General features: G+C 40.5%; 1 protein-coding gene across 1 annotated transcript in view; it reads left to right on the plus strand.

Annotated features, from left to right (window-relative positions):
• Positions 1 to 26019, plus strand: part of SH3RF1 (SH3 domain containing ring finger 1) — a gene marked incomplete at both ends in the record, with an annotated part of 71305 nt that overhangs the window by 2446 nt on the left and 42840 nt on the right. The window lies entirely within an intron of this gene.

Raw genomic sequence — 26019 nt, forward strand, 5'->3', positions numbered from 1 at the left:
TCAGATTTCCTGAACTAATTTTGCTGAAGGGGAACTAATAAATGAAAGTTGCTGTTACGTTAAATGAAGTGAATGTGGGTGAAGGCTGTCAAGTCATAAACATTCTGCTTATACCCTGAAGTAATACTAAACTCAAAAACTCCCTTTCAGAGGATGCCATATTTGAGAGAAAAGGTTAATTCAGCATGTACTGCAACGCCATTTCCTGAGCTGTATCAATGGCTGTGAGACTGCCAGCCCTGTTGTTTTAGAGTTCTGCCTGTATTGCATTCTCTGGGTGTATGTGGTGACACATGGCAATAAACAAACAAATGATTCCTTGTGCCTTAAATCTAATAAAGCTGGGGGTGATGGGGGTTAATGTGCCTTGCACCTCATATTCCTCCCTCTGCAATAACCCTGTTTCTTTCTGTAGCCTGTGTAATCTCTCACCACTAAACAAGTGCTGTTTCTTGGTATGAGTTCTAAACCTCTTTGTGTTCCCTTCTGTCTCGATGGAGAAAGCCCTCTGCACCTTTCCCTGACTGCCAGTTGGACAAAGGCAGCACAGTGCTATGCCTGATGGAAATTGCCTCAGATGAGTGCCCAGCTCTGCTGTTCTGAGCAGCCACCTTGCCTGGGAGAACAAGTGGTGGTTGAGCTCCTTGTTTTTGGTGTGGATAATAATTTGGTGCCTTTTGAAGTCACTTCCACAAGGGATGTCAGACAAGTATTATCTTGAGTTCCTTATGGCAGTTTTAAGAGGGCATGCTTATTGCTGGAGGCTTAAGCCTACTGTGGGCATAAGTTGGGAGGTGCTGGAGAATGTTCTAGTTGCTGTAGCAGAGGATAGGTTTAAGTTGGTAGACATGTATGTCTTGGGCAGTACAAATTCAAGGGGAAAAAAGAAGTTATAAATTTTCCTGCTAGTTTATTTATGGTACAACTAGTTAACAAAGTTAGGGTTGTCTTTTCCACAGAATCTTGAATGGAGCTGCCTAGGTGGTCTCAAAGCTGCCCAGAGAGGCTATGGATGCCCCATCCCTGGATGTGTTCAAGGCCAGGTTGGATGGGGCCCTGGGCAGCCTGGGCTGGTATTAAATGGGGAGGTGGTGGCCCTGCATGTGGCAGTGGGTTGGAGATTCATCTTCCTTGAGGTCCCTTTCAACCCTGGCCATTCTGTGATTCTGTTTTTCATCTGTTGCCTGGACCAGGTGTAGGCAAAATAGATAAGTGGGAGATAAAGATGTTTTTCCTTCCCAGAAAATTGGCCAAGCCTGATGGATTTGATTTACGCTGAATGGGTATTGATGGTATAATCTAAGTGAGAAATGGTAGAGAGAAATCTTACAGTGCAGAAATGGGAACAGTCATAAAGCTCTTTCCTTTTTTTTCTTCGTTTTCATCTTAAAAGCAGAGTCTTCACCAGAGATGGTGATGTTTCGTTGAAACAAGAAGGTAAAGGAACATTACAGGCTCTTAGGAAATGCTCGCTTAAGGTGCTGATGGGGCTTCCTCATTTCTTTAATAATTTCTTGTTCTGAGCATTCCATTTTTCTTAACCACTAACATCTCAGCTGTTTGAGATACGTTCTTCTAAACTGAGGAGGAAAGAAGCCCACGAACAAAATCTTATTCCGCAGGCTTCTACTAATGAGTAGGTGGCAGTCTGGCATTGCGATGTGACCCCACGCTTCCATTCTGATGTGGGTGTACCCCAGGTTCAAAAAGTAAGGTTTAAGGTTTTAACAGTAAGAGATTAAACTCCATTGCATTCTAATAGGTTTGTCTGGGAACTGCTGAAGCAGCTGCAAGGCCAAGAAGGAGAAGAGAGAGATCCAGGCGCTGTCTTTTCCCAGCGGTAGTGTCTGAACTGGGCGCTCAGCTTTGGGTGGCGGGTCTGATGGGCTGCCTTCTCTTCTGTTAGGGCCTGGGAAGTGTGACCTGTTTATCTGTCAGATTTGATGGGTGGTGTTGGCAGTGAGTTTTCCTTTGCGCTCAAGAGCTCTTAAGGAGAAGAGGCCGTGCTGGCAGCCTACACAGCTGGACTTTGGGGCAGGATTCGTGGACCCGCTGGGAGCTGAAATGAGTGTTGCAGCTGTAGGCATGGTGCTCACTGGCCAGCTGATACCTTGGCGAGTCTTTGTTTATGTCAGAAGAAAACCGTGGGATTGCAAATGTGCTATTCATAGATCTGCAACTTGAACAAAGAATTGAAAACAAACTTGAGGTCCACTTGGGGTTTTGACCACGCATAACAGCAGATGTTGAATGGAACATGTGTTTAAAATCTGCACCGAGCAAAAGTCAGCAGAACAAAACAGTACTCAGAAATGCAGATGTTTACCAATAGGACACTTAGCAGAGGCCTGTATTGTGATGATAGATCAGGTTGTAAAGTGTATGTCTTGGAAAAAATCCGCTCTTGTAGAAACATGCAGCTGCTAATGCAGTTAGTTTCATGCCTGGTATTTGTGCTGATAAGTTAGCGAGTCATTACCTGGCAGTGCTTGATTTTTGGGGTCTGTATTTTTGGGGTCTGTACCAAATCTGGTTTTTCTTTCTTTTTTTTTTTTTTTTTGTAAGAGAAGTTTACTGTTGTCTGTGCAGTTTGAATCACATTTCTGCATGTGTTCTTTCATAGGAAAGTAGAAAGAAGCAAGGTGCAACTCGGAGGGGTTTGCTGTGCTGACTGCAGGGAGAGCTGTTCATTTGTATTCGGCAGACATGGTTAGGAAATATTTTGAGAAGCCTCTCTAAAACGTGCACATGCACTTCTGTTGCCTCTCACACTTTCTGAAACAACAGATTTTGATTTTACATCTACAGTTGCTTGTACTGTTTTAATTACTTCTTTGTAAGCCTTCTTTATGCTATGTTAAGCCAGATAAAAATTTAACGGAGATTATGAATATAGAAGAGTAGCAGATTATCTCTTTATTAATGTGTATGGCTGCTAGATAACTAATTAAGTAGAGAGAAGGAAGACGAGCAATAGGAAGAATTATCTCCATCTGACAATGCTGGGCTAGGAGTCAGTGCTTCCGGGCTCAGTTTCTGGCTTTCCCACAGATGTCTGTTACAACCTTGAGCCAAGTCACCCGCAGCCCTTTGTGCCTCTGTTTCCCATCTGCAGATATGACTGATAGTACGTCCTTTGTCTGAGTTGCTATTTAAACTGTGTACTCTGTAGGGCAAGGATGGACTTTTTATTTTGGATGATGTATGGTGTTTTACAATGGGTCCACAGTCTCAGCTGAGGTCAGTAGATACCGCAGCGAGCTCACTAAATAGTTGACTTCCAGATTACTGAAGAGCTGTTGATAATCCATTTCCTGGACCAGAGATGGTGCAGTGCCTAGTGTTGATTTGTTAAAAGGATTTCCTTTTGTATTTGAGTGTTTGATAGCCACGTAAATGTCTGCCTTTTCTTCACTGAGACGCTTAAAAATAGCTGGGAGCTGGTGTTCCATTCTTTATCTTGGGAAATTTGTATCTGACTGGAAGACGTGTGTGTAGATGTGAGTGTATTTTGAAAGGGATGAAAAGAGAATATCTAATGTGAATGACGCTGCTAGCGCTGAAATATTTAATTCCACGCTTTGAACCTTGATAGTAGTCTTTCTCTGCAAGCTGACAGAAATCTGCTTGATGAAATAGGTGAGAAACTGCTCTGATTCCTTTGTTATACTAATTAGGTTTTGAAGTAGCTTGATCTAAGAAAAAAAAAAAAAAAAAAAAAAAAAAACCAACCCAAACCAAACTCAAAAATAAATCCGCAGTGTGGGTTTGGCCCTTAAATCTTCTGGTTTTGTCGCTCTCTTATATGTTTGCATGTTCATAATGGTGTTGTGTGAGGGCTGCTCTGAAAGTAATGCCTCCTACTTATGACGTCGGCCCACAACACCAGAGGCAGATGGTGGTATAGCAGTAGAGGCTTCCTACCTATATTCTGGTCTGTTTTGTTTCTGTGTGAAAGACGGTAGCAGGACAGCCTAATAGAATGGTGTTTGACATAGAAGTGCCTATGAAACAAAGGTGTGCCATTGAGTTCCTCCACGCAGGAAAAGATGGCACCCGTTGACATCATTACTGGCCACAAGATGCGGTGCTGCCCCTATGAGATGGAGTTAAAATTGCAGTCTGCAGATTGGTGGTGTGTGAATTCCCCATCCGTGGACAAAGTTCAAGATGCTGCCCTCTGCGGGTAAGGTGATGTGCACTGTCTTCTGGGATTGGAAAGAGCTGATCCTTATGGAAACCCTGAGCTCTGACATCATCTGATCGTGATGCTGACTAAGCTGAAGACTTCCAGAGTCAGGCCAGAGAAAAGAACCTTTCTATTGCAACACAGGAATGCCATAGCAGTTTATAAACAGTACTGTACATTACTTCTATTGGCTGTCCTGTCCTACCACATTTACTGTTTGGTGCCTTCTGGCTTCCAGGCCAACGGAAGATGGACTGTGTGAGCAACATTTTCCTTGCAACGCTGCTGTGAGAGCAGCTGTGACACAGTGGGCCAGCTCTGCTGGTGCAGATTTATTTTCTTTTTTTTCTTTTCACAAGCACAGCATGCAGGCTTTTCTTCACGGCTGGCAAAAATGCATAGCTAATGGTAGTGACCGTGTTTAAAAAGTAGTGTTTTGCAGCTGGGAATTCCCTCTATCAAATAGTGTTATTGTGCTCTTCGTATCTGTCGTAGTTTCCATGGAAATAAATGAGGCATTACCTTCATAGTGGCACACCTACGATTATTTGCTCTTCAGGAAGAGGAGGGCCTGTCTTAACTTCCTTTCATTTCCTGATCTAATATTGGTTTTCCTCCATCACTGGAGATGTGTTTAAGTTTTACAGTGGTGTTTTTTTTTTATTTTTTTGCACTCTAACTTAGCTATTTACAGGTTTTTGCTTTGATCATTCAGGAAAACATAAACTTCTGCACAAAAAAGATGCTTATAGCCTGTATTTTTAATGGGTTCATGAAGGGTAGCAGTCTTTGTTTTTTAATGGTACAAAAATCTTTTATTCTTTTTCTCTTTATTACCATAGAAATCAGTACGAATACAATTATACAGTTGCTTTACATAGATGGTCCAGGTTCTAGTTTAAAAATAAAAGTCACAGTAGTACTATTGCTGTGTTTCTTTCAGCATTTTGCTGAGCTTTTTTATAGTTGGTGTCTCTTGTTCTGTGGCTTAATAGATGCATTGTAAGGTAGGAGAAGCTAGAGGGGGTGATTAAAACGGGGCTCAGCCAGGAAATCTTTCTTTGTCCCTCTCCTTTACCTGAGTGAAATGGTTTTTAAGTGGTATTTCCTCTTCCTCGTTTTACACGTGCATGTAGGCCTGCTGTTCTCTGCATTCCTAAAACTGCAGGTGTACTAATTAAACTTGGAATTCTTCTCTTCACTTGTTTGTCTTTCAGAGGACTTCCCGTTGCAGTGCCTCCTTTGTATCATATGCTTAGCTTCCTCCTTTGGCTCCATCGCTGTCCTTTATTCAACCATATGATCTTTGATCTTACATAGTGTACTTCTTCCGAAGAAAAAGAAAACATATCTTGCTTCCCTTTCCTGTCCAACTTGCCCTGGACTGTGTCAAAGTTAAGGAAAGTAAAATAAGCAACAAGGAGAAAAAAAATGCTCTGACGTGTCTGGACTGCAGAAGCTCGCATGGTGTTTATGATTACCTACTGAATGAATGAGGGCTATAAAGCATAGGTTAGTGCTGCTATGTTGATTCACCTCCTTCAGTTGTGAAAGGAGTGCCATCTCCTTTTTATCACTGGCTGCGTGTGTATCTTAGTGTGGATAGATATGTGTCTCAGTAATTGAAGCTGAGGTATCATCTGGTCAGCTCTGTCCACACATTACCCTTCTTACAGAAAGGGAAGTGTGCATCTGTTGTGTCTCAGTCCCAATCAGATGCCTCTTTTTTAGGCACAAAAGCTTCATCTCGGAAAATCAACAGTGAATTCTTGGGTTAGTTGTATTATGCTAGTTTCTTTGCTTTTCTTTTCAAATTACCCCATGGGAATCTTTTTAAGAGCAGCTCTTTTGGACCAAGAATGCCTGTTTAGAGGTGAGCTGGATTAATTTTAGGAAATGAGCAGCCCTGAAGTGGGAGAATAGCATATTGAGAGAAAGCAGCCTCTTCTGCTCATTCCTCACCCTCCAAACTTGTGAAGGTTGCTTCACAGAATCACAGAATGGCCGGGGTTGGAAGGGACCTGAAGGGTGATGAATCTGCAACCCTCTGCCACACACAGGGCCACCAACCTCCCCATTTAATACCAGCCCAGGCTGCCCAGGGCCCCTCCAACCTGGCCATGAACATCTCCAGGCATGGACGGGGCATCCACAGCCTCTCTGGGCAACTGTTCCAGCACCTCACCACTCTCATGGTAAAGAACTTCCCCCTGACATCCAACCTAAATCTGCCCTCCTTCAGCTTAACATCGTTTCCCCTTGTCCTCCAAACTTGTGAAGGTTGCTTAAGCCTTTCTGATATGTCTTGACAAAGTAATAGATACCTTGACTCTGGCGCACGTTCAGAATACTGAAGAGCAGTGATATAGCATGTGTTATTTATACATTTCTAGCTGCCTGTAGATCTGAATGAGGGAAAAACAACCTGTCAGAACAACCCGACAGAAGAGCTTCAAAGGTAGCTTCCTAGAAATGATGCGCCTGCTTTACGAGCGCTGTGTTGCAGTTTTGTTATTGGTGGATTTCTTTTACGCTTTGATATCTGCGGTCCAAGAAGTGTTAACATAAAGAAACAATAGTTCAACTGTCTTGAAAGTCCTTTTTTGGTTTCCAAATCTATCAGGTTCCGGCCCAACAGTGCTGATAGTTGAAGATGACAGAAGTCTCCAAGGCATTGCGCTGTCTGTGCAGTCAGGACTGTGGTATGGTAGAGAGTTGTCATGTTTGATCATCGTGCTGGGGGCATCATCCCAGTGAAAGCCTTGCTGCGTTCTGCTTGAGTCACTGCTTTCATTTGTGCTCATCGTGTAGGTACTGCTTGGGCTGTGTGTAGGTTGGGCCCCTGGCTGGTTCGGTCAGCACAGAGGCAAGCAGTTAAGTCTGTTCTTCCTCTTCTCCATCCTCCTAAATGTCAATAAATTACTAGGATTCAGGTGTTTTTCTAGAGTGTATGCATATAATCATCTTCAGTGTTCTTAAAGGTACTTCCTGAGCAAATAAGTAATATTGTTGTCTCTTCCGTGAGTCAGAAACTTTAGATGGTACTGAGAGGGGATTAGACTGGGTGAGAGGGGGGAAGCTAAGGACACCATAATCCTGTTTGCACAGATCTCTGTGGCTTCTCTATGGCTTCCTGGTTACAGCAGTGAATGTGATATGTGTACATTCTACTTGTGAAGGGCAAGTCAGACTGTATGGTGTTTTGGCTTGCTGATACTAACTTGGAGGGCAAAAAAAATGGAACAGAATGGTCTCTGCAGTATTCTATATCTTTCTGTAAAGGAGATGAAATACTTGTCACTATCAGCGCAGCGCTAAAATGCCAATACAAACAAAAGTCTGTTCTAGTCTTTCGCTTAGCAGCTGTACAGAGTTGTATTTTGGCATTAACAAATTGCCATGTAATTTCCTGGCAGGATGAGTCACTTCATTAAGAAATAAAGCAGAAACAACAGGGGGGGGAAAAAAAACATTAAAAAAACCCAACAAAACTATCAAAACCAAAACATTTCAGTTCTGCCAGTTGAGGTTACAGGTGAGCTGGTCATCGTTCTGGAGATTCTACATAATCACTTCACATAAGCTGAGTTCAGCATTTGGAATTCTTTGTCTTCGTGATCTAACAGCTGGCAACCCTGCTTACTGCAGAGGTGTTGGAACTGAATTACCTTTAAGGTCCCTTCCAACCCAAACCGTTCAGTGGTTCCATGATCTGATGCTTCTATGCTTCAGAATGCCATTCAGAGTTGGGTGGAAACATGCATGTTTGGGCTGTACAGCTGAAAGGAAAATGTTACACCACTGTTCAACTGAACTGTCTTCCATTTACAGACACTAAGGTGTCTGGGAGTCTGAGCTGCTAGGTAGGTGCAAATCAATTGTGGCAAATATGAGCAATCCATGGTGGAAATCAATTACCAACGTACCCTTACGACCTAATGGTTGTGACGCTTACGTGACACTCAAGCATGTGATTTTTATTATCCAGCATAAGGTTTTTGTAACACAGGAATGTCAACACTTCAGAATTTGAAGTAATTGAATTTATTGGCTGGGTCTTCTCTGTCTCAGGTGACCCTTGATTAATTTTGTTTTTCCGTCTGCACTGTAAATGCTTAAATTTGGAAGTAGAAAAACAGCCTGCAAGAATGTGTGTCTCGTCCTCAAAATGGGTACGTGATTCTCTTTGATGCATTTATATGCTGTTTCTTTCACACAGTAATTGTGTTTAAAACAGTACGGATAAATTCCGCCTTCCACGCAGAGGTTTCAAAATGTGGTTTAAATGTATGGATGTCATGTTAGCTCGTTAGCTTTTGAAATGAAAGGTCTTAGAAGGGGAGTTCAACTGTTCTTACCCCGTTTCTTTAGAGCTCAGTGTGGGTTGTCCATTTCTACTTCCTGTAAATGAGTGAAATTTGACAGCTTCAAGCTGGGAAGTAAACTATTTATCATAAATGTATCTTGGATTACAGGTGAGCCTTTGAAAGGTGCTTAAAAATTAATACCAATGTCCTTCTCCTCCTCTCGAAAGCAAGTGCCATCAGTGTTGCACAGCAGTCTTAATTTTTGGTCAGAAATGAAGTCTGACACCAGTGGATGTTTTATTGAGCTTCCTCACAGCTGGAGCACTCAAAAGCAGTGGAACACTTTCCTCATTCTGTAATGTATTTTCATTAACAAAACTAATTTTGTTCATGTCATTGACGTTACAGTAAGATGAGGTAACTATTCCCCTTTTAATAGAGGAAAGATGTATATATTACCTCTCTTGAATTCCTTTTCAGTACCTAAACTTTGAAAATACGCATGGACATTGGAAAGCTTTTTGAAGAACAAAAGCACTGTTTCATCTTGTGTGAAGCACAATTTTCCAAGACAAGCATTTGAAAAGCTCTGGTTACAGACAGAAGAACCCGCTCTTTTATACTGCTGAACTAATGGAACGTAGTTTTGCTTGCACAGAGACAGGAGAGGATGAATGCTGAATAATTTGAAGCAGGTCTTTTAAATTATTCTTCATTAGCATGCTCTATTACTTCAGGTTATGTAGTTTATATTTTATGTGTATTAAAAACAATGAGAAATGCAGACACTTCTGACTGATTTACACGTTAGAAGTATTCAGAGATGATCAGGTAAGTGACTGGCACACATAGGGCGTAGCTATTCAAGAAACTTCTTTTAAGCAGAATAAAGGTGCAGTTGGTGTGCTGTGGTAATGCACCTTGGAGTAAAAATGGAGCTTTTAATTTGAAGATTGGTGAGTGCCAGAAGAAAACAGACTTCTCAAGGACTTACACTTGTTTGTGTATGTCAGTGTGCTGCTGTCTCCTGTGGTCGTCTTTTGCATGAGCTAGATAAAGATCTGAAAGGAGACTCTTAAATCTTACCCACGCTGGCAGAGTTAAACCATTTTCAAAACCTGTTTAATTTAACACAGTTTTAAATCCACTGGCTTATTAAGTTAACAAGCCTTCAACCTTGCCACCAGGTTCTGTAATCCTCTTAGATCTTCAGTCTAAGCAGGACAGGCATAGTCAATAAGCAGATGAATAGATAATCTTTCAAAAGACATATAGATCTTCCAGAAATAAGTCTCGGAGCCTACACTGGTTTTTGAAAGTTGAGAAATGCCAATTTGAGCTGCTATTTGGTGTAAGATGTGCTACCACACTAAGTAAGTACGAGAGGAAAAGATTGAGAGGGCTATTGCTTATTTGTTGGAGGAGGAAGGTAAAAAATTTTCCTGTGCTTTCATTTACATCACAAAGCAGTTGCAAGATTTTCAGTATAAAATAGGATAAATAAAAATAAGGTTGTGTCATTGCCTTTGTCTGTATGCAAATGAAAAGCTTCTTTGTGGTTGTTTCATGAGCTATCTTGTAAATCTTTCAGGCAATCGGTAATCCACAAATCACAGTTCTAGAAGCACAAATGCAGATGATGTGGTATTTGCTACCACCGCAGCCTGCACATCTGTTCAATTTTGGCTCTTCAAGGTGTGTCTGACTTAAGCTGTATCTGTCTCCTGAATCAGGCTGTGGAGGTAGGTTGTGGAGCCAGAGAAAGGGGCTGGGAAAACCATGCGGGGGTAGAAGTCAGCCTAGCCATAGGGTCTATGCCTGGCACATCCACACAGTGTGGAAGCAGGAGCAGGGGAAGTACACGTGAGGTGCAGGCCAGGTCTGGGAGATGCCAAGGGTGACCTTGCACTGGGGCAGCAGTTAATTAAGCACATGAAGGGTGAAGCACAAAGGTGGTCACTCGTTTCACTGGGGGAATGGAAGGACACTTCAGGGTGAGGTATCTGATAAGAAGAGAGATTTCAGTGCGACTGGATGCTAAAGAGCAGAAAGTCAATTGAAGTGGGGTGATTGTGAATTGGGATGAATGAATATGAAATGCATCAGTATGTTTAGAATACAGTGATGGAAACACTGGAGGAGAAATGGAGGGGGAGGAGACTGGATCCAACAGATGACTCTTTACTTGCTGTGATTGAACTTGAGACCTGGGGAGGAGAAGGTGCTCTAGAAACAAACTGTAGAGGTAGCCCTGATGTTTTAGGGACGTTCTGAAGAGCATTGAAATAGAAAAGCTGCTGTAGAAAACCTGAGTGGACAATAGGTGAAAATTGGAATTATGTTGACTCACATGTTGTCTGTATTCCTTTGGTATGTATGTATTTTAGCCTTAAAATGCCACATGTTGTTTATTTTGAAATAGTGTCGTGCTGTGTGGCTTTACAATATTTCAATTCTAACGCATGCTGAAGGTGGAGGAACTTCACACCTGAATAACAACAGATAGGACTGTGAGGATTACTTGATACAAGTCTCTGAAGCACTTTGAGATTCTTCACCATATTCTGAAGATAGCAGCTTCATTACTAATAAACTATTCTCAGTGTTCTTGTAGAGGTGGTAAAGCCGCAAATTCAATTCTTCATCTGTTGAACTCGAGAATATTGGAAAGGGTGTGCTAACATCTTAGGTATTAATAGGGCTGGCACAATTAATAAATACTAAATAATAATTTAATTATTTAATTTAAATATTAATTAATATTAATTTAAATATTATTTACATTATTTAATTTAATTAAAATTAAAAAATACTAAATAAAAACTAAAAAAATAGCACAAGTTTTCTGGTTTGCTTGAGGAAAAGAAGTCTAAAGAAGGAAAAGAAGAGCGCATTTCCAGCTTCTGATTTGGTTGCATTTTTTTTTTTTCACCCTCCTTCTATGTTTCCATATCTTCCGTGTGGTCCTTCTTTAGTGGAGAAGGAGAGGGGTACAATGAATCTTTGGGCAGAATGTGGTCTGCTGACTTCAAAGGGAGATCATGCTCTATGCCAACCAGGATTCGCATGGGAGCAGCACGCAGCGTTGTGTTGCTCTGGGTTTGGGCCCAGGTGTCAAATCCTGAGGCCCAAGCTGAATGCGTTGCTGTGAGTGAAGTAGCTGGTTGGTGCTGTGGGAGGAAAAATCTTTTGTGGATTTCTTTCTTCTATTCAGCAAGTTAAGTTTATTAGAAGAAAGGCATCCTAAGTGGTTTTAGGTAAATACTCACTGTATTTTTATTTCAGTAGCTTCAACACCTTGAGGGATATAAAGGCAGACTTGAACTTTGTTATTAAAATGTACTTGGGAAAATTAACGCCCCACTGCATTCCAACAGTTTATGGTGTCCTTGAGAACAGATCTGGTAAAAATTAACAAATGCAGCAGATACCCCTCACTAAAGGGACACTGGTGTTGGTGTTCCTGCAGTAGCTGAAAGAACAGCAGCTGCTGCTCAAGGCGCTGATCAGCACGGTAGATGTACAGCAGGGGAAACTCCTCTGTGAGCCTTGATACAGGTGAGCATGAAGATAGTGGCCTGGGTTGTAGAGTAGTGCCTGAGGAGAACCACATATAGTTGGGGAGGGGGTAAGAAGGGAAAAAGGAAGGAGAGATGCACACGAGCCAGAGAGCATGGAAGGTGCTGGTTAAGCCTGCGTGGGAAGGTGTGTGAGCTGTTGGTTGTACTATTTAAAATCATGATCAGAATCATGATTTTATGAGTGTTGGTAAACAGTGTTTTGAGCTCGCTTTTCGAGGTAGGGTAGCAAGGCCATTCAGATCTGCATGTAACCAATACTTTGCATTTTAGCTCTGCTTTTTGTTTTCTTTGTGCACAGTATTTTCAAAAGGCACCGAAAAAACCAACGGTACTTACAGGAGACACATGCTTTTTGTGTTGTCACTCTGTCAGGATGCATTAAATCTACCTTAAGTGAATCACCTTAATCAGTGCAATTCAATCTTCAGTTCAGTATTTAACTTCCTGTGCAGATGTATAGTGGAGATTGTAGTAGCCCAGTTACGTAGATTTATGGTGTCTGTTTCTGTAGTTGAAACTGTTCCACTGTATGAAAGTAAAACATCCTTTGGAAAAGGGATTTGAACCCAACTGTCCCCATTTCCAAGTGAGTTTTTGGGCCACGGAGCCAGAGAACTGCTCTGCTGTCTCTTTGAATGCTGCAATAGAGGCTATGGGAAATTCTTGTCAGGGTGCAGTAGTTTGCTCAGTCAGATTGACTGGGGAGAAAATGGAGCTGTAGGCGAGGTCTCTGCATCCTGGCTGAGTGCAGGAACCCTTTTTGTTACCAAGTGAAACAGAGTGTATTGCAGATCTTAATGGCAGTCTTTATGAAAACTGTATCTTTGTTGCTTTTTCTTAGCCTGCTCCTTTGTGGCCCCGGTTTTTTGCTGAGGTTTGTCTAAAAGGAAAACAGTTGTGTGTAGAATTTTTGATCTCGATTTCTAGCTATCAGACATAAGATTCGTTAGCTGTGAGACTTCTTATTTTCCTCTGTGATATAAAGATAGGATTGTTTTGGGAGAAAATAGCTTATTTCTGACTTCTGTGCTAAATGAGAAATTAACATCTCTTCAGATAAACTTTCATACATTGGAATATTATTGTTTTGAAAGGAACTAATGTTTATCAAAGCATAAATTAAGATTTTTTTTTCTCTGCTCACTCTTAAAAATACAGTTTTAAAAGCATACATAACTTGGAATATCCACTTAGGGTCATCTCTATGTCTGTGGGGATTGTCTAACTTCAGTTGAATTTGAGAGGGAGAGATAGCAAAAGCAATAATTTCAGTGTGGCCTTTGTCATTCCCTTCATAAGAACCTGCAAATTGCGTTGGGATGCGTGTGGATCTCAGTTTTTTGTACGGTGTTGCAAAGTACGTGTAGCCCTTTGCTCTTACCAACGCAACGTTCTCGTACATGAGATCAGCGTGAGGTACGTTCTTTCTAAGCGGTAGAAAAAGATAATTAAATTTTAGGAGCTTTAAGTAATCGCACAAAGCGTTTGAAAGCCTCTCTAGTGAATTGGTATTTAAACTGAATTGCTGAGCAGTGCGATAGCACGGTATTCCTTTGTTTCCCTTTTAAAAAAAGCAAAATAGAACTGCAGTCTTCTACCTCCTAGGCAAGAGAGCAACGAGGGCCATACAAATGTAGTGTTGTTGAGAATTACAAGTGAGTACTCGTCTAACAGCTCCAGGTGAAGTGTAGCTGTTGTACTGTACTCATGCATGTGGGGGCATAATAGCGACTGCGATACGCTGTATGAAATGTTGGCACTGGAAAACCGAAATGCTGTTGTATGGAAATTACCCCTTTGTTCTCTTTTCACGTCCTTCATTTACCCTGTGCAGTACTTGAAATCAAAATCAAAATGAGAATTTTCGTGGGCTTATCTCGTTATGTGCATAGTTATGTCTCACTTGATTATTTCTTCAAATGTAGATTGTGTTGCTTGAGTTGATTTTCTTATCTTTTGACTTCAGGGTGCTTCACTTCTGACTCTTCTCAAACTGGTTGCAGTTTGCCTTGGCGTCAACTATTTCTTACAGTTTTGCTTTGAGAAGGATGCAGAATGTGTAGGGAAAAGGCTGTTGGGCTGGCTTTGCACTCCACGATCTGAGTTCCTCAGGAATAATTAGTGCAAGCGTTGCTGATTGTTCCAGCCAGGCAGCATTAACACCAAGTTTCTAAGGAACAACCGCTTGCGTCTAGTTTTGTTTCATTAGTGCTGGCAGTGGTAGCAGCACAGCAGCGTGCTGCCAAGGTTATGAACAGTGTATGACCCAGACTTTTCCTTTTTCTGGGGGTGTGTGGATGATGTTAAAACAAACTGCTGGAGCCATCGGTACTCTGCTTTAGATACAACTTAGGCCAAGGATGGCAAAATCAAGAGATTTTTCCATGAAAAGGAAGGCCTGTTTTTGATCCAGGAAGACCTAATGAGTTCGGTATTGTCCAATTAAAAATGTCTCCAAATCAGCATGAGGGATACTATACTGTCTTCATTTTCCAAAGGCAAAATAAAGGATTGTTTGTTTTATGCTTGTGGGGAGGATATCAAGTGACTCTGGAGGTGGTACGCTAACATCCTGATATAAAACTCACAGAACAGATGTAAGGTTGTAAAAAGAGAAGCTTTGAATCAACACAGAACAGCCCCAGTTCAGCATCCTGTGTAGGCAGAGTACCATGTTGTAGGTCAAATACAACCAAACTCATTCACAGTGAGAAAAATGTTTTTGCTGGGCTTTAAGGGGTTTTTGTTTGCTTTTTCTGCTTCTCTAAAAAATATGTCAGTTACATTAGAGGGCAGAGTTTTAAGAAAACAAACTGTAAATAAATGCCTCACAGTGCTTAATGTGAATTTTCCAAATGAAAATCAGTGGGATTACTTGAAGTGGAGAAGGAGAAGAGGCATCAGCGTTTTCACCGGGCAAACACGAATTGCCTTCAGTCACCTTACTATCTCCGTTTACAAAGATTCTTTCCGTTTTGTTTTTGTCACTTTCAATGTTCAGTCAAAGGTGACTTTCAGCTTTGGTACTCAGAATTGACCTAAATCATTGTATTTAAGCATATATTGAGTATGGATTTTTAAAATGTATCTTATATAAAATAATCTGAGATTTAATAGTCTTCAGCTAGATGCTCCATGCTGCTGTTGGTACTCAGCTTCCTAAGGGAGAAATCCCTTGAAAAATATAACAGGTGATCACCTGAATATATTTTGCCTTCTTGATTTTGAATGGAATGCTCTCCTTTATTAATTAAGATGCAGTTAAAGGAACCAAGAATGATAAATCATAGACTTGAGTGGTATGAAAAGGAAAGAGCCAAGACTTGAGGTCTGTGTTACACCTTACGTATCCTAAAAATGTCTCTTAAAAATGTATAACCTGAGTATTAAGATGAGGAAAGCGTTTAATTTAAGTGTATGGTGAGTCAGTGTTTCCTGTTTTCTGTAAGTATAGTGAACATATTGAAAAATTCTTTAGGTGTCCAGGTACTGCACACGACTGTTCAAAAAGGTCACAAGAAGGTGGTATCGATTAAGAACTCCTATTTTTTTTAGTAGTGTTTCACTTGGACACATTATGGCAAACCATTTTGTTATAATAAAAGCGATTATGTGAATATTGCTAGCTTTTAGGAAGGAGAAGGGCAACAAGTAATATTCTAATAGATGAATATAAAAATATATCTATTACTTAACAATCACTGCTTTCTTTCTGTTATAATTTTCCTGTTGAAGGATTTAGCACGTTACTCTGAGTCCTTGTTAAAACGATTGTATTACGATACTGAATTATTTTATGGAGCATGTTATTTATGACTTGGATTGCTTTTTAGGTCCTGTTCCCAGCATGGGGAGATGAGGCCCATAATTCTAAGCAAGTAAATTTGAGTGGAACAAAGTTAGATCGAATCCAGTTCACAAGTCCTATAATCAAGATGCATTTAAAGAACTGGGTGATGTACATTTCTGCTTTGCTGAAGTTTTTGAGTGGTTTATCTTACTGTCAACTGTAGTAAATCTGGCAAGCTGTGAAAATAAGGTGGTATTTCCAGAGTTCTGATTGAAGCCCATTATTTCCTTTCAGACAAATAATAGGTTGTGTGAGAAAGCTGTTTTCACTTCCATGTGCATGAATGTGCAAACACAGACCAAAATATTGGTCTGCGTGTTCAGCAGCGTGTTGCATGCAAGGTACGGTATCTCCTCTCCACATTTTTATTTCCTACTATATGGGCAGTTTTTCTTCCATGCTTGGGTTTTGTGGACTTATGGAAACCCTCCATAAATTTGTTGTTGTGTTTTTTTTTTTGTTTTTTTTTTAAGACTTCTTTCACTGCTTTAAAATTATCAGTATGACCGTCATCTCCCATATTCTTTCTTCTCTGGTGATCTCAAGTATTTGTATTGAATAAGCACGGCAGGTTTTTGGAGCAAAACTTGAAATAGCATGTCATGAAGTAAGATAGCTTGGCCTGTTTATCAGGAAAAAGAAAATTAAACTTTTGATGTCATAGTTAAGCAAAAAAAGAGAAATACGAAGCAAAGTTGATCTCTGTTCTCGGTTAGCTGTATTTGTTTTGAGCTAAAGCTATTGCTTCTTTTGGACCTTTTATTTCTGTTTTCTTCCCTTTCGCTGATTGACTCCTGTTTTTGAAAAGAAAGACAAAGGAAACGTTACTGTGGAGAGAAAGAGATGACCTTGTATCACAACTTCAGAGTTTCAATTCAGATTCAAGCCGTCAAGGTTGTTCCCTAGCCCATCTGCACAAAACATATGACGGCGTATGAATTAGAAAAAAAAATGGTTTGGTAAGAGATAGTATTCTAGATCAACTGCTAAGTTTTTTGTTTTTTTTGTTTTGTTTTGTTTTGTAGTTTTTTCTTGGTCAAAGTTGTACGTGATGGAATGGAAAAATGGAAGTACTTAAAAAAATTGGAAAAGTAGAGGATGAATTCAAAAACTTCATCTTTTGCCATCGGTAATAAAGTGTGCTAATGAGCAGTATCTTGCAGATAAGGCTAACGAAGATACTGTGAAGTTCCAGCTCTTAAGCTGTGAATATGTGATGCTGGACAAGTCTCTTAGTTGGTATGTGAGCTGAGTCGGGATCTTTGACAGGTTTATCTGAGGCAATTTCAGCTGTTATCACTCCTGCCTTCTGCTGAAGGTTGCTGACACAGTCAGTTAAGGCTAATCTGCAGGTTATGAGCTGGGCCTGCCAATGAACTGGCATGCAGGTTTTTCCTGTTGTCCTTGCCAAAGGGACAATAACCCAGTGCTGGAAAGTAGGGTAGGAAATAGAGGCAGTGACGTCTTATTTGCTGTAGTGATATCTTCTAGAGACATTGAATTCATCTTCAGTTCTTCCACTGTAAAATGAGACAGCATGAAAAGGTGTCACACTGATGTTTTAAAAATGTTATTCATTGTTTGCCTTGTACACCTGATTGCACGGGGTGGAGGTGCAGAAATCATTTTAGCCCTGGATTGCACATCAGAGAAGTTGTGCCTTTCTTTAGTTTATGCTGTTATATCTCTCAGTTTTGGTAATCTGCAGAAAGCTTGCTGATATCCATGGTGTGTCATTTATTAAATACACAAAATGTGCATTCTTTCCTTCTAAATAATGAAACGATAAATACTCATTACCTACTGTTTTGTTTCTAGCACATTTTGATCTTTGATTGTAAGAGATAAGAAATCTCAAACATGGAAGTGCTGCGTATTGATGGTGTTTGCTTTAGAATACTGTGTGGTGTTTTTCAGATGATACATCTTGCTGTTGAGCTCTGTAACACGAGAAATTATAGTTGCTTACTTGCAAATGTGTTCAGCCATTCTGTGTACATGCTTGTTGAAATGAAATTCATTGTTGTGATGAAACAGAATAAATAGAAATTTCCCAATGGTGAGCAGGGTATTAAAAGAACACGTGCAACTCTTGGCAAAATTGGTTACAAAACCCCTGTGGGTTACAGCAATATAAATCAGATATTTTTTTAGCATAAATTAGATTAACTCTATAATGCGCTGCGTTTGTGAATGACTTTATTGATGTTTAAGTACTCTTTTATCCATTCAGTAAATGGGAACACGGTGTGTGTCTGCTGCTTTACTAATGGTTGCATATTCACTTCAGAAAATTGCAGTTGAACTAGCACAGAGTCTTGTCTTTAGCCTTTTTCTCATGGGGTCCTTAATTACTTTCATTATGCCTTCTTTTAAAAGGGTTGTTAATACTTTGGATGTACGTGTGTTTTGATCTTTCTAGTTTGTTAGAACCTTAATCCATATGCAAGAGAGCTGGAGGAGGAGCAGCTCTGTGCCCTGCTGGGCCGCAGGGAGACGAACATGTGAGGCTGTTTGCTCCTCCTCTGAGCTTGATGACATTTTGAGGAGTATGTAGGAGGCTATTTAATTTTTTTCCCCTGAGGACAGTGGTTCACGTGCCTGCATAGCAGTGGGAAGCGGTGCCCTTTCTCCTGGCTGGCGCTGGTGTTGGTTGCCCTGTGGTAGAAGAGCAGAACTGGCAGCACCTGGCTGTGTGTATGACTTGGCGCCTTGTTTTGCTCTTCCTGATGGTGGTTTTCATGGCACAGCATTTCAAGCTTTTGGAACTGTAGGGCTACAAATAGAAGGAAAAGGGGGAAACAGAGACTTCATTTTCCTTGCTAGCACGTGCCGCAGGCACAGGGAGAAATATCTGGTGAGCTAGAAGAAAAGGAACAGAAGCATTTCTCCCTCCGGGGTTGCTGGTTCACAGTAGATAGTTGCAATTTTGGCTACCCAGCGTTTGCTCATCTACATCCTTCCGACCCCTTGGTTTTTTCCTACAGAGATTTAAATTGGGCCTTTCTCATTGAACAGCTGTCAATGTGAACAGCGTTGCCTTGTTAATAGCACTGTTTTGTATCATTTTTGTAACAGCAAGTTATTCGTAACTGTTTGCATGTAATGCTTATTGTTACCAAGGGTTATTCACTATGCTTATTTCACTCTGCGTATCGCTGCTTATATTTCTGAGAGTTAGGCTCGATTACCAAGGTATGTTTGCATATATAGAAATTGTCAGGAGCATAAAATGTTGAACTTCTACAGCTGCCACGCTCCAGCAATCTTTGGATGCTTCCATTTTTTATTGCTGATGTCTTCTCTGCTCTTAGGCAAAGAGCTGCGGTCAGGGAAAATTGTTAGTGTGTACTGCAGGATGTGGAAATGCCGTTGTTATATGCTAGTTGAGGAAATGGAGTGGCTCTTTTGTTTCTCAGCTCTAAAGATGAAACAAGCTTTTTCAGGTACTTTTTCAGAGACATTTTCAAAGAAACATGGTCTATCTCTGATCAGTCTGCTAATGCTGGCTCAGCTGCATGAGGGAGTGAGGAGGTGGGAGGTCTGCCTTTGTCCTCTGGCTTCAGATGGAGCATCAGAACAGTGCAAATATTGAGTGAAAACTACTAGTGCAGGCAAGGGTTATGCCTCTACTTACTAAGATTCCTAAGGAAAGGTCTTCATTATATGAAGGACGTCTGTGGATTGATCTGGGGTGACAACTCCTTTTCCGTTATCAGCTAATGTGTGATGAGATGTTGTTGTCTACGCTCAGTTTAGTAAGTCACTAACTGCACGTGCTTTTGGGTCAAGTTAGTGTTAAAAACAGTGCAATTACACTGTAATAGAACTTGAAAAATTGTCTGGGCGCTCTCTTTCAGGTCCTAACGATTTCCTTCTCTCTCTGTTTTTTTCTTTTTCCCTTCAACTGAGAGTATGTGTGTGCTCTTGTAAAGACTTGAACAGAAGTGGCAGGAAAAACTAAGGCAGTAATGAGTTGCAATGTGCTACAGAGGGATGAATGACATTCCTAAGGGAAACAAAGTAGGAGGGCAAGGCAGAGGTCATTTAAACGCTGGACAGTAGCAGCTATTGTCTGCTGGGAAAACAGAGGGCCAACAAAAAGCATATTTCTTCTCAAGAGCCTATATTCCCTATAGCAAACATTCAGGGAAAACAAAACAAACTCTAATCTTGAGCATTCTCAAAGTGCTTCTTTCGAGAAGTAGAGGCTTTTTGCATAGCTGCAAAACTACACCTACTCCGGAGGAAGTTAGTTATCTTTTGACAGTGTGCATTCATTTCTCTAATTAGGCTTTGAGGGACCGGATTGGAGAATCATGTGTTTCCTAAGCCGTGTGTTAAAGTAGTCCCTTTTTGGCTGTGTCCAAACTGCTTTGTGTTAAGATTGCGTAGTAAGTTTTTATTGCAGAAAGCTTCTGTTCTGCTTTTGTTATCAAGCTACCAGTGAAATAGTTTGTGCAAAAATATGAATAAGTACTAATGCTTTTTCCCCTCGTGATAAATGTTTAGTGTGACTTGAGTAACCCTGGCTGACTTCTAAACTGATCTGATATTTGCCCACAAGCTTAGAGAAACAGAAAAATAATTGATTTTTTTCTTTTTCTTTTTTTTTTTTTTTTTTTTTGGTCTGAGTAGAAGTATAATAACTGCATAAAACCTGCTATAGTAGGGATGCTGACTACCACTGTGGTAACGGGCAGTTTTGAAGATGAGTCTGTAAGCGTTGCCATGGGTGTAAAGGTGTATTTTTAAATCGTCACTTGTGAATTTAAAAAGCCTTTTACAAGGTGTCTTAATGTAGTCAAGAACTATTGCATTAAATACTTTTGAGATGCTGGTGGTTTTTTCTTGGATTTCCTGTCATAATTTGTCTCTTTTTTTGGTGTAACTGGAGTCTCGCTGTGCATCTGGAGGTAGCTGATTTCTAATTCATAGATCCTTTGAAATGCAAATATGCAAACAGTATATAGAAAATAGCTAGCTGATAGGCATTAACTTTTCCATTTTCAGTTGCCTGCCTCAAATACTGTAATCAGTGAGTCAGACTTCAGAACACTCTCAGAATAGGAGAGTATTTGGCACAATGAATGTAAGTGGCTCATTTGAAAGAGCTTTTTTTATGATATTAACTGAGTAGATTTCTTTTTTACTATTGAACATCAGGAAATAGATTTGCAGAGTACAGTTTTTCAGTGGTCTTTGCTTTAAAAAAAGAATGTGGAGGATGAAGGGAGAAATAGGAACATTCACTTGTCATTTAATCAGCATGAAAGTATACCACAGTTAAAAATTTTTATCATTTTGTACTTAATGTTTATAATTGAGATTACACTTGAGTCTGTACTAATGAAGTACAGGTGACAGTGGCATTTAAGGCCAATCAATTTAGTCTCATTTATCCTCTCTCCATTTTGAGGAAGGTAAAAATGAGATTGTCCATGAGAGAAGTGAAGAATCTTGGTAGGGGAAGGGAAAGGTACAGACTGACAATTAACACATTTTAAATGGGTAAAAATGAATACTCCAGCCAGTTTCCTCTGGGCAATTCTCATATTTATATCAGATTATCTACAGCTAACTAAAAGTACAGTTTAAATCAGGTGTGTATAAATGTCATAGGTCTTAAAGTAAGGGATGAATTGTGTAATCTGATGCACGTCTACGGATATAAATGATGCTTTGTTATAAAAACTTGTGTTGGAGTTACTTTAATCGTATGTATATTTGTAAACCTTCCCTCCCCCAGGACTATTTCAATTGTTATTTAGCTGGTCTGCTTAGCCAGCAGGGCCAGGAAAATGCTGCGAGTCAAAAATGCAGGGAAGGAGTTTCTTTCCTCCAAAGGCCAATACTTTTGCCTCTGTTATCAGAAAAGACTGAATCTAACAAGCCATGGAAATTAGAGGTTGATAAAAACCATGCTGCTTAAAGTGAGACCTGTCCAAATCCCAATCCGAGCATTCTAGATAAATACTTCTCTCATATTTTTGCTTATGACACTTTGGAAAGGGAAATTGTGCTTCGTCTTTACTTGTAGGTATAATATGTGGTCTCTTAGTGTCCAGCTGAGGGCTTCAGGTGTTCCTTTTGAAGTCGCATGATGTCTGGTATTTCTCCAGTCAACAAATCAAGGTGCGAACAGGTAACACGGTATCAATTCAAAAGCACTCAGCAGTTTCCCATTTGGAAAAAGGTGTGTGTCCTTGTGCAGCCGTGTCTCCTACCTGTGCGTTGAGTGCTTCAGCAACTCGTGGAACACTTTCTGTATCCTGGAAAGGAGAGTCGGAAGAGAAAGGAACAGAACAAGTCACCAGAAAGGAGCTAGGGCTTGTGTTGTTGGCTTTTTGCTGCCTTGTGTGCAAAGAAAGTCACACCACTCCCGCATCTCATCAAAGCATTTATGAATTTTTATAAGTAACAAGATCTTGCTTAACATAATTAAAACCTTGGTAGGGTAAACTAAGGATTAGTATTTGGGATTAGTCGAATGAATAGGACTTGGAGACTTAAGACAACCCATCCACTATAAGAAAAAGATATAATAGTCTCTTCTTTAAAAGCTAAAACAGCAATGGTGTAATTGAAGATTATACTTCAGAGGGATAAGGTAAAGTTCTTCATGCTCTCTCAGGTCAACGTTTCTGACTGTGAGGACACGTCTCTCGTATTAGTGATTTTAACGTAAACTGCAGTTGAGAGGAAGAGCCTGTAGAGGAGTTACCTTGTGCCTAAGTGGAAGTTCCACTAAAGAACCACTGAGGCTATTGTTGGAGGAGTTGCTTTGTTTTGAACTGAAATGCTTTTTATCTTCAGTGGTGAGTGGAGACAGGACAAGGGGAAACGGCTGGAAACTGCAGCATAGGAAGTTCCGCACAAACATGCGCAAGAACTTCTTGACAGTGAGGTGACGGAGCACTGGAACAGGCTGCCCAGGGAGGTGGTGGAGTCTCCTTCTCTGGAGATGTTCAAGACCTGCCTGGATGCCTACCTGTGCGACCTGGTGTGGGGAACCTGCTTTGGCAGGGGGGTTGGACTCGATGACCTCTGGAGGTCCCTTCCAACCCCTACAATTCTGTGATTCTGTGATCCCAGTGTAAAGACCAGTACTAAAGAACAGTCTGCATGACTTTTCCATCTCGCGAGGGAAGTTATGGCTTATTACTTCTTTTGTTGTTGTCTAGAAGCTGAAGCTAAGGTTGGCATCATATGGATTTTGCTATATTTTTAAAAATGCCTTTGGTTAGAAATAGGTTGGATAAGGAGAGCTACTGAGATCCTGCAGCAGTCTCACCTTTGTTGAGCTGGTGAGCAGGCTGACAGATCCAGCAACTTACCAGGCTGATTTATAAAATTTGTTAAATAAAAATTATTCAATAAATGATTTGTATTTCAGGCTTCCTTGGGCAGGTGGGAGAAGTTGACATTAGATTCAAATCCTTATTTTTGTTGCAATGTGTCTTTGTTAGGGCTTTCCTCTTCAATACAAAATGGTGTATTACCTTTCAGGAGAGATCTCTTAATCTAGATAGGGCAGTGCCTCTCTTACCTTCGCTCTCTAATTTGCCATACTTTACCTGCCCTTCATTTCTTTACTTGGGTGTTGGATTAAGTTCTGTATTCGAGAGGCTTTCTGGTAAAATGCATTAAGATGCTGATTGGCCTAAAGCTTTCTCTGTTCCTAGTCCAGATTTCCTTGGCTCTATCGTGGGTGCTTCATTGTTGAACCAAACAAAAATGAACTGATGCTTCTGGAAGGGATGAATGACCGTCACTTCATCAGAGAAATTGCTGAACAACCTGAGGAATGGATTTGCTCAGGTAATGTAGGAGAGTATAGGCCTGAGCATGGGATACTTGCCTTCTCAGAGGCATCTTGTTCCAGGCTCACAGAAACCACTTAGAATTCTTTCCCACTCCACTTGGTTTGATCTGATGGAAACAAGTGAACTTTCAAAGGATTGAAGTACTAACTGGGCAGTAGTAAATGAGCTGCAGTAGGGATCAGCTAATGTTTGGAGAGAGAACGATTCAGAACTGTGTTGTCTTTGCCTTAAGATTTTGTTTGGCAAATGCAGCAGGAAAAAATAAAGAGGTCTTGATCCACACCATTAAAATGTAGAGGGCTACACAAACAGTTTTAGAGGTTTAACAGTATCTTTTTCATTATACTGCTTTTTTGGAAGCTTTATCAGGACAGGATGCCAAGAAAAGCTGTTCTCGCTAGAAGACATTGGAAGGAGCTGTTAATATTAAGATGATTAGAGGATGAAATTGAAGATAGGAGAGAGAGAAAACCCTGACCTTAACCCTTAAAGACATTAACTGCTAGGGGATGATCGGGGAAAAAAGAAAGTTAGGCCTGTACTTGCATTTACTGTGATTTTACAGCTTCTGAAATGGAGTTACGTATGGATAACATTTTTCTTCTACTGCACACCAAACAGCCATGGAAGAAGCATCTTTTTGCTTGTTAGTAGAGTTTTAAAACTCTTAGGGGAAAAAATCAAATTGTTTGACATTGATTACTGTGAGTGTATAAAAATAAACAAGACAAGAAATCAACATGTTGATAAGCTGGCTGGTGGATGTGTGTTCGTTTTCGTGTTACGCAGGCCAGCTATATTCGAAGTTACTCTGAGTCATTTTTCTTTTGACTGTGTGTTTGGTTGGTGTAATCTCAGAGGATTAAAGTTGGGAAAATGTAATAGTAATAAATATATTAGCATGACTTCATTTATGTATACAATAAAACAAGGCTCAATAATTCAACCTTCAGTCCTTGTTTAACTAGGCTGACTTGGGTGTAATAATTCCAGGAAGAAAAAAAACCCCAAATTTTCAATAGGCTTTTTAGTAGAACTCTTGTTAATGCAATATGAAGCATATGAAGGCATCATTGAAATGATCTTTTAAGGTGAGATGGGATCATTGTGCTTACATAAAGCAGCTCAGTACATTCTGTGTTCCAAAGCACGAGCTGTATACTTTTTGGAAGATCTAGATCATCACTGCATGATGTGATGGAGTTTGACTCCTTTGAAGAGAAACTGGGTTGGGATCTTCAGTCTTTCTCATTTTGATGCGAGGCTTTCTTTAAAGTGGCATTTAAGTATATGTTTTATGTAAGATTCTAAACGCGGGTTTTTTTTTTCTGTACTTGTTCTTGAAGTTCACTGGTATGATGAAAAATGATTTGTTAGATAAGGTCATTACAGTCTGTCTGGTATTTTTGAGACGTAAATCTGCTTCTCTGACTGCATGTTGATGTGATGGAACGTAACAATTCAGAAGAAGCAGTAAATGATTTCTGTGGAATGACTTCAGTACTGCTTTAGAAAGCATTACAAGAAGTCAGTTTGATGTATTCTGTGCCAGGAGGAGAGCTTTTACGTGGCAGGATAACAAGTTGTCCTCATCTGTACTGAAAGCAGAATGAGTAAGGAGTGACCTGTGGGGCTGCTGGGCCCCTTGGAACTCTGCAGGTCTCCCAGTCTGAGCAGTGTATCAGAAGTCCTTATTCAAAATGGTCACCATGTTACACATTGCGAGTTGAGATTGGCTTCATTTTTTTGTGGCAAATGAGTTCTACTGTAAGACAGGAGAAGCGCCGTTTATTCATTCAGGCAGTAGTGAAGCAGTTACTGCTCTGCAACAGAATGGCCTGAATTTTGGTGGTATGCGTTGGGGACTGCTCCTGCCCTCCTCCCAGCTCTAATACAGTCCCAGTATAATTCTGGGAGCTTCCCTGGAGCTTTCCTGAGTGAACCTGCTGTGTCTAGCAGCACGTCCTTCTCTAAGAGAGACGGGGTGAGCCGCAGTCCCCCAGCTGGTGCTTTTGTCAATCTCCAGGTGTGCTGTAGTTGTCTCTTTGATACCCTGCTTGAATGCTTTAGAGCAATTTTCCGTTTACTTCCTGGTTGGCTTTTTGTTCAGTATGTTGACTGTTAGCTAATGACAAGCCACAGCAGGCACATTGCTGAGGGTGAATAAAAGAAAGCACTACTCTTATTCTTAGCCATCGATGTTATTTCTTCAGTTTGTACACACATGACTTTCTGGAAAGGCATTTAAACTTTCAGTCTCCTCTGG

Source organism: Tetrao urogallus, assembly GCF_951394365.1.
Source record: "Tetrao urogallus genome assembly, chromosome: 4".
In the NCBI taxonomy this organism is placed as follows: domain Eukaryota; kingdom Metazoa; phylum Chordata; class Aves; order Galliformes; family Phasianidae; genus Tetrao; species Tetrao urogallus.